This window comes from Sciurus carolinensis, chromosome 15 (assembly GCF_902686445.1).
Source record: "Sciurus carolinensis chromosome 15, mSciCar1.2, whole genome shotgun sequence".
Taxonomy (NCBI): domain Eukaryota; kingdom Metazoa; phylum Chordata; class Mammalia; order Rodentia; family Sciuridae; genus Sciurus; species Sciurus carolinensis.
The window spans coordinates 5,971,404-5,978,561 of record NC_062227.1 but is presented as its reverse complement, the minus strand read 5'-3'; positions in this window follow the sequence as shown (position 1 = coordinate 5,978,561).

The following is a 7,158-nucleotide window of genomic DNA, read 5'->3' as shown; positions in this document are numbered from 1 at the left end:
TCTGTAGATACCATATATCTATTCATATGGATGTGGATCTCTTTTCTGTAGATATCATATATCTATTCATATGGATGTGGATCTCTTGTCTGTAGATATCATATATCTATTCATATGGATGTGGACCTATTGTATGTAGATACCAGATATCTATTCATATGGATGTGGATCTCTTGTCTGTAGATATCATGTATCTATTCATATGGATGTGGACCTATTGTTGTAGATATCATATATCTATTCATATGGATGTGGATCTCTTGTCTGTAGATATCATATATCTATTCATATGGATGTGGACCTATTGTCTGTAGATACCAGATATCTATTCATATGGATGTGGATCTCTTGTCTGTAGATATCATATATCTATTCATATGGATGTGGATCTCTTGTCTGTAGATACCATATATCTATTCATATGGATGTGGATCTCTTGTCTGTAGATATCATATATCTATTCATATGGATGTGGACCTATTATCTGTAGATACCATATATCTATTCATATGGATGTGGATCTCTTGTCTGTAGATGCCATATATCTATTCATATGGATGTGGACCTATTGTCTGTAGATACCATATATCTATTCATATGGATGTGGACCTATTGTCTGTGGATACCATATATCTATTCATATGGATGTGGATCTCTTGTCTGTAGATATCATATATCTATTCATATGGATGTGGACCTCTTGTCTGTAGATATCATATATGTATTCATATGGATGTGGATCTCTTGTCTGTAGATATCATATATCTATTCATATGGATGTGGATCTGTTTACATAGGTGGATGTGGAGATAGGTGTATGGTATTTATGTAGATAGATATGGAGAGACAGCACACAAATGTGAAATGCTAGCAGTTGGTGACCCCGGGGTGAAGGTGATAGTAAAGTTCTTTACAGTATTCTTGCAAGTTTTCTGTAAATTTGAATTAAAAAAAATAAATGTGTCTCCAGTTACTCATCAACCTGGGTACAATGTTCAGATTGGAAAATCTAGACCTAGTGACAGTCAAGCCAGGCAGCAGGAGTGCATCTGTGTTAAAAGTGGGGCCCTTTTAACAGTTTTTGTGGTGATACGTCCTAGTGAAAGGAGGACTGGTCTGCTCGTTTAATACTGAATTACTCTTGAATATTGAATGCTGAAACATCAGTGCTAGGAAAAGCAGCCTGTGGGTGGAGCCTTTTAAACATTTTTCTGGCTTCCGTTTTGCAACAGTCTTAATTGAATGCCGTCAACTCTGTGCATTTAAAGAACACCATCTGATGGTTTCCACGTGCTCACAGCTGTGCAACCTGCACCACCATCGCTTCAGGATGCTTTCGTCGCCCAGAAGAAGCTCTGAGCCCCTCAGCTGCAGCGCCATCCTCTCTCCCGCGACCTCTGCTCTGCTCCAGCTCTGTGAACGAGCCTGTCTGCGCAGCTCACGAGGCGGCACACAGCATGCCGTCTTCCGAGGCAGGCTTTTTTTTTTTTTAACAGCATAGCGTGGCCGAGGTGCTTCAGTCCTAGGCACCTGTCGCTACCGCATTCCTGTACACAAATGAGCCAACATGGCCTCTGCGTGGTTCATTTTTCACTGCAGACCAAGACTCACTTAACACAAAAGCCCACGAAAGGTGCCAAACTAAAAACGGAACACATCCAGTTATTTTAAGAACAACCTCATCAACCAACCATGTAGGAGGCTGAGGCAGGAGGATGGCAAGTTCAAGGCCAGCTTCAGCAACTCAGCAAGACCCTGTCTCAAGATTAAAAATAAAATGGGCTGGGGATGTGGTTTAGTAGTTAAACACCCCCAGGTACAAAAGAAAGAAAGAAAAGAAAAAGAAAGAAAGAGAGAGAGAGAGAGAGAAAGAGAAGGAAAGGAAGAGAGAGAAAGAGGCAAAGGAAGAAAGAAAGAGAGAGAAAGAAAGAGAGAGAGAGAGAGAAAGAGAAGGAAAGGAAGAGAGAGAAAGAGACAAAGTGAGAGAGAGAAAGAGAGAGAAAGAGAAAGAAAAAGAGAGAAAGAGAGAGAAAGGAAGGAAAGGAAGAGAGAAAGAGACAAAGGAAGAACGAAAGAGAGAAAGAGAGAGAAAGAGAAAGAGAGAGAGAAAGAGAAAGAGAAAAAGAGAAAGAGAGAGAGAGAAAGAGAAGGAAAGGAAGAGAGAGAAAGAGACAAAGTGAGAGAGAGAAAGAAAGAGAAAGAAAAAGAGAAAGAGAGAGAGAGAGAGAGAGAGAGAGAGAGAGAGAGAGAGAGAGAGAGGAAGGAAGGGTAACCTCATCAAGCAGGTTTTTGATCATCCAGGGCTTGCCTGCTCTGCTCACCCCGTGAAACCTCACCTCACCTGCGGGCCTCTAACGAGACCGTGTGGGTAAGACCCCACAGGGCTACTAGCTCAGAGCTCTCCGACCCACTGACTCCCCCACCCGCATTGCCCCACTTGTCTCCTGGGAGCCAAGTCCTGGCCATCAGTCTCTGGATGGTCTGGTGCTGTGAGGGACTTCCTGGTTCAGGCAGCTGTGTGTCCCAGCATCATCCATAGAGCGTGCGGGTGTCCCTGCCTCTCGGGGTCTCCTTTCCCTTGATCGGCCCCAAGTCTCTCATGCCCCCCACAATTCCTCTGGATTGCTCAGTAAGAACTATCTTGTTGACCTGCTCATCCGTTGATGGGTCGGCCTGCCTTTGGCTACGGAGAATGAGGCTGCATCGTGTTGCTCGAGTGCCTTGTTTTCGTTTCTCTTGGTTTGGCCCTAGGTGTGGAACAGCAGTCACGTGGGGACTGTGTTTAACCCCTGAGTTGTTTTCTGCCAGGTTGTTTTCTGAACGGGTTACACCACTCCGCATTCCCAGCAGCCATGCGTGAGGGTCTCTGGTTTATCCTGTTTACCCGGCCTCAGGACCACACCCTCTTGATCACTGTTGCTCAGGGGCGGAGCCTTTTATGCAACCCAGTCACCCGCCAAATGAGCTGCCCAAGGCAGGCCCAAGTCCCGCCCACCCTGCCCCAACCCTGGGCTGTGGCATGTTTTTAAAATTTTTATTTATTTCTTTTTATTAAAATAATTTTTATTTTTACACATTTTGATTCATTGTACACAAATGGGGTATAGTTTTTCATTTCTATGGTTGTGCACAATGTAGATTCACACCATTCATAATCATACATATACACAGGGTAATACTGTTTGTTTCCTTCTACTGTTTTTCCATCCCCACCCCTCCCACCCCTTTTTCTTCTACACCATCCAAAGTTCCTTCATTCTTCCTTTGCCCCCGCCACCCCCCCTCGTTATATATTGTCATGCACTTATCAGAGAAAACATTCAGCCTTTGGTTTTTTGGGCTTGGCCTATTTCACTTAGCATATTTTCCACCTTCATCCATTTACCAGCAAATGCCAAAATTTTATTCTTTTTTATGACTGAGTAATATTCCATCGTGTAAATATACCACAGTTTCTTTGTCCATTCGTCAATTGGAGGACATCTAGGTTGATTTCACAATCTAGCTATTGTGAATTGAGCTGCTATGAACATTGATGTAGCTGCATCACGGAAGGATGCTGATTTTAAATCCTTTGGGTATAGGCCAAGGAGTGGGATAGCTGGGTCAAATGGTGGGTCCATTCTAAGCTTTCTGAGGAATTTCCATACTGCTTTCCAGAGTGGCTGTACCAATTTGCAACTCCACCAGCAAAGCATGAGTGTGCCTTTTCCCCCACATCCATGCCAACACTTATTATTGCTTGTGTTCTTGATAATAGTCATTCTAATTGGAGTTAGAGGAAATCTTAGGGTGGTTTTAATTTGCATTTCTTTAATTACTAGGGATGATGAGCACTTTTTCATATATTTGTTAATCACCTATATATCTCCTTCTGTGAAGTGTCTGCCCATTTCCTTAGCCCATTTATTGATTGGGTTCTTTGTATTTTGGGTGTAAAGTTTTTTTAAGTTCTTTAGAGACTTTGGAGATGAGTACTGTCTGAAGTGGGTGTGGAAAAGATTTTCTCCCACTCTGTAGGCTCTCTTTTCACATTATTAATTGTTTCCTGTGCTGAGAAAAAACTTTTTAGATTGAATCTATCCCATTTATTTATTCTTGCTTTTATTTCTTGTGCTATGGGGTCTTGTTAAGGAAGTCTGGTCCTAAGCTAACGTGATGGAGATTTAGGCCTACTTGTTCTTCTATTTGGTGAAGGGTCTCAGGTCTAATTCCTAGATCCTTGATCCATTTTGAGTTGAGTTTTGTACAGGGTGAGAGATAGGGGTTTAGTTTCATTTTACTGCATATGGATTTCCAGTTTTCCCAGCACCATTTGTTAAACAGGTTATCTTTTCCCCATTGTAAGTTTTTGGCACCCTTGTCTAGTATGAGGTTACTGTACTTATGTGGGTATGTCTCTGTGTCTTCTATCCTGTACCATTGGTCTACCTGTCTATTTTGGTGCCAGTACCATGCCATTTTTGGTACTATTGCTCTATAGTAGAGTCTGGTATTGTGATACCTCCTGCATCACTCTTCCTGCCCAGGATTGCTTTGGCTATTCTGGGTCTTTTGTTCTTCCAGATGAATTTCATGATTGCTTTTTCTGTTTCTATGAGAAATGTCATAGGGATTTTAATTGGAATTGCATTAAGTCTGTATAGCGCCTTTGGAAGTATGGCCATTTTGACAATATTAATTCTGCCTATCCAAGAACATGGGAGATCTTTCCATCTTCTAAGGTCTTCCTCAATTTCTTTCTTCAATGTTTTGTAGTTTTCATTGTAGAGATCTTTTACCTCTTTGGTTAGATTGATTCCCAAGTATTTTATTTTTTTTGAGGCTATTGTGAATGGAATTGTTTTCCTCATTTCCCTTTCAGATGTTTCATCGCTTATGTATAAAAATGCTTTAGATTTATGCATGTTGATTTTATAACCTGCTGTTTTGCTGAATTCATTTATGAGTTCTAGAAGTTTTCTGGGGTTTTTTGGATCCTCTAAGTAGAGAATCATGTCATTGGCAAATAGTGACAGTTTAAGTTCCTCTTTTCCTATTTGTATCCCTTTAATTTCTTTAGTCTGCCTAATTGCTCTGGCTAGTATCTCAAGGACAGTGTTGAATAGAAGTGGTGAAAGAGGGCATCCCTGTCTTGTTCCCATTTTTAAAGGGAATGCTTTCAGTTTTTCACCATTTAGAATGATGTTGGCCATGGGCTTAGCATAAATAGCCTTTACAATGTTCAGGTATGTTCCTACCATCCCTATTTTTTCTAGTGTTTTGAGCATGAAGGGGTGTTATATTTTGTTGAACACTTTTTCTGCATCAATTGAAATAACCATATGATTCTTATCCTTAAGTCTATTGACATGATGGATTACATTTATTGATTTACGGATGTTAAACCATCCTTGCATTCCAGGGATGAACCCCACTTGATTGTGCTGCACACTTTTCTTAATATGTTTTTGGATACGGTTTGCCAGGATTTTGTTAAGGATCTTTGCATCTATATTCATCAAGGATATTGGTCTAAAATTTTCTTTCCTCGATGTGTCTTTTCCTGGTTTGTGTATGAGGGTGATATTAGCTTCATAGAATGAGTTTGGTAGGGTTCCCTCCTTTTCTATTTCCTGGAATACTTTGAGAAGTATTGGAATGAGCTCTTCTTTGAAGGTCTTGTAGAACTCAGCTGAGAATCCGTCTGGTCCTGGGCTTTTCTTGGATGGTAGGTTTTTAATGGCTTCTTCTATTTCATTGCTTGATATTGATCTGTTTAAATTGCGCATGTCCTCCTGGTTCAGTTTGGGAGGAGCATATGTCTCTAGAAATTTGTCGATGTCTTCGGTATTTTCTATTTTGTTGGAATACAGATTTTCAAAGTAGCTTCTCATTATGTTTTGTATCTCAGTGGTGTCTGTCGTGATATTTCCTTTTTCATTATGAATTTTAGTAATTTTTCTCTCTCCTTCTCTTTGTTAGTGTGGCTAAGGGTTTGTCTATTTTGTTTACTTTCTCAAAGAACCAACTTTTTGTTTTGTCAGTTTTTTGTGGCGTGTTTAAAGGTGCTGTGTCCTGGGCATCCGCACCTCCTCTCGCTGGCCATGTCCTTGCTCTGCCTTCCTCCCAGCCTTTCTGGGTCTTTCTTCCATCCATTCCCAGTCCAGGAATGTTTCTGTCTGATGTGGGCAGTGGCTCGTGATAACCAGAAGTAGTACTGAGTTCTGGAAGAGAGTGGAGATCAGCCATCAAGGGACGGAGGGCTTTGTCTGTGTCCCCTGATCCCCACTGACACAGATCTTTGGGGTTGACTGTGATTCATGTTTTCGGCTTTGGTATGAGAATTCCAAAGCTTAACCCAAGGTGTGAACAGCCTAACGAGCCATGGGGAAGACATTCCACAAAGTATTCCATGATACCCGGAAGAAACAGGGCCTGGGTCAATTCCTCCACACGTGGCTCTTGACCTCCCAAATATTCCCGAGCTTTCCATCCTTTTGAAGGCATGCAGACGAAGATTCAGAGAGGTGAGACCATTTGCCGTCAGAGGGTACCATGTCTTTAAAAGCCTTCTTCAAACAGAAACGTTGCCACAAAGGGAGATTTTAGACTCGCTGCAGGACGGAGAGGACTCTGGAACTGGAAGGGCAGCTGGAAAAGGGAAGAAGTCGCTGTCCTCAAGAGAGCGACACAGGGAAAGGGACCTCCCGGAAGGCGGATTTCAACCCAGCAGAGGGACAGACAGAGAGCTCGGACCACAGGTCCCCAGAACGGGGTGAGCCCAGTTTCTCCTATCGGGACGTCGTTAACCCGGCCATCTCTGAGATGATCGGGACAGAGAAAGTGTTGGGTCGTCTTTCTCACCTGGAGCCGGATGGGGTGGACGGGCGTGTGGGACAAGAGTCCAGGGACACCTGGAAGGGCCTCTTTGTTTCCCAGGCTAGAAACCAGCAGGTTGTTTTGCAAACAGGAAGTGCAACATGAAGAAGGCAGGGACAAGGGCAGATCTAAGAGTTCCAGAGTCTGTCGGCTTTGTGACCGCAGCCCTTCCCTTAGAGTAAGGAGTGGAAGGTCAGTCGCCAAAGCCACAGAGAAAAAGGTCATGACGCACAGGCGTGGCACAGACTAGCCCTGGGGGTGGGCACTGCCCGCCACCCTTCTCTGCCGAGGTGCCAG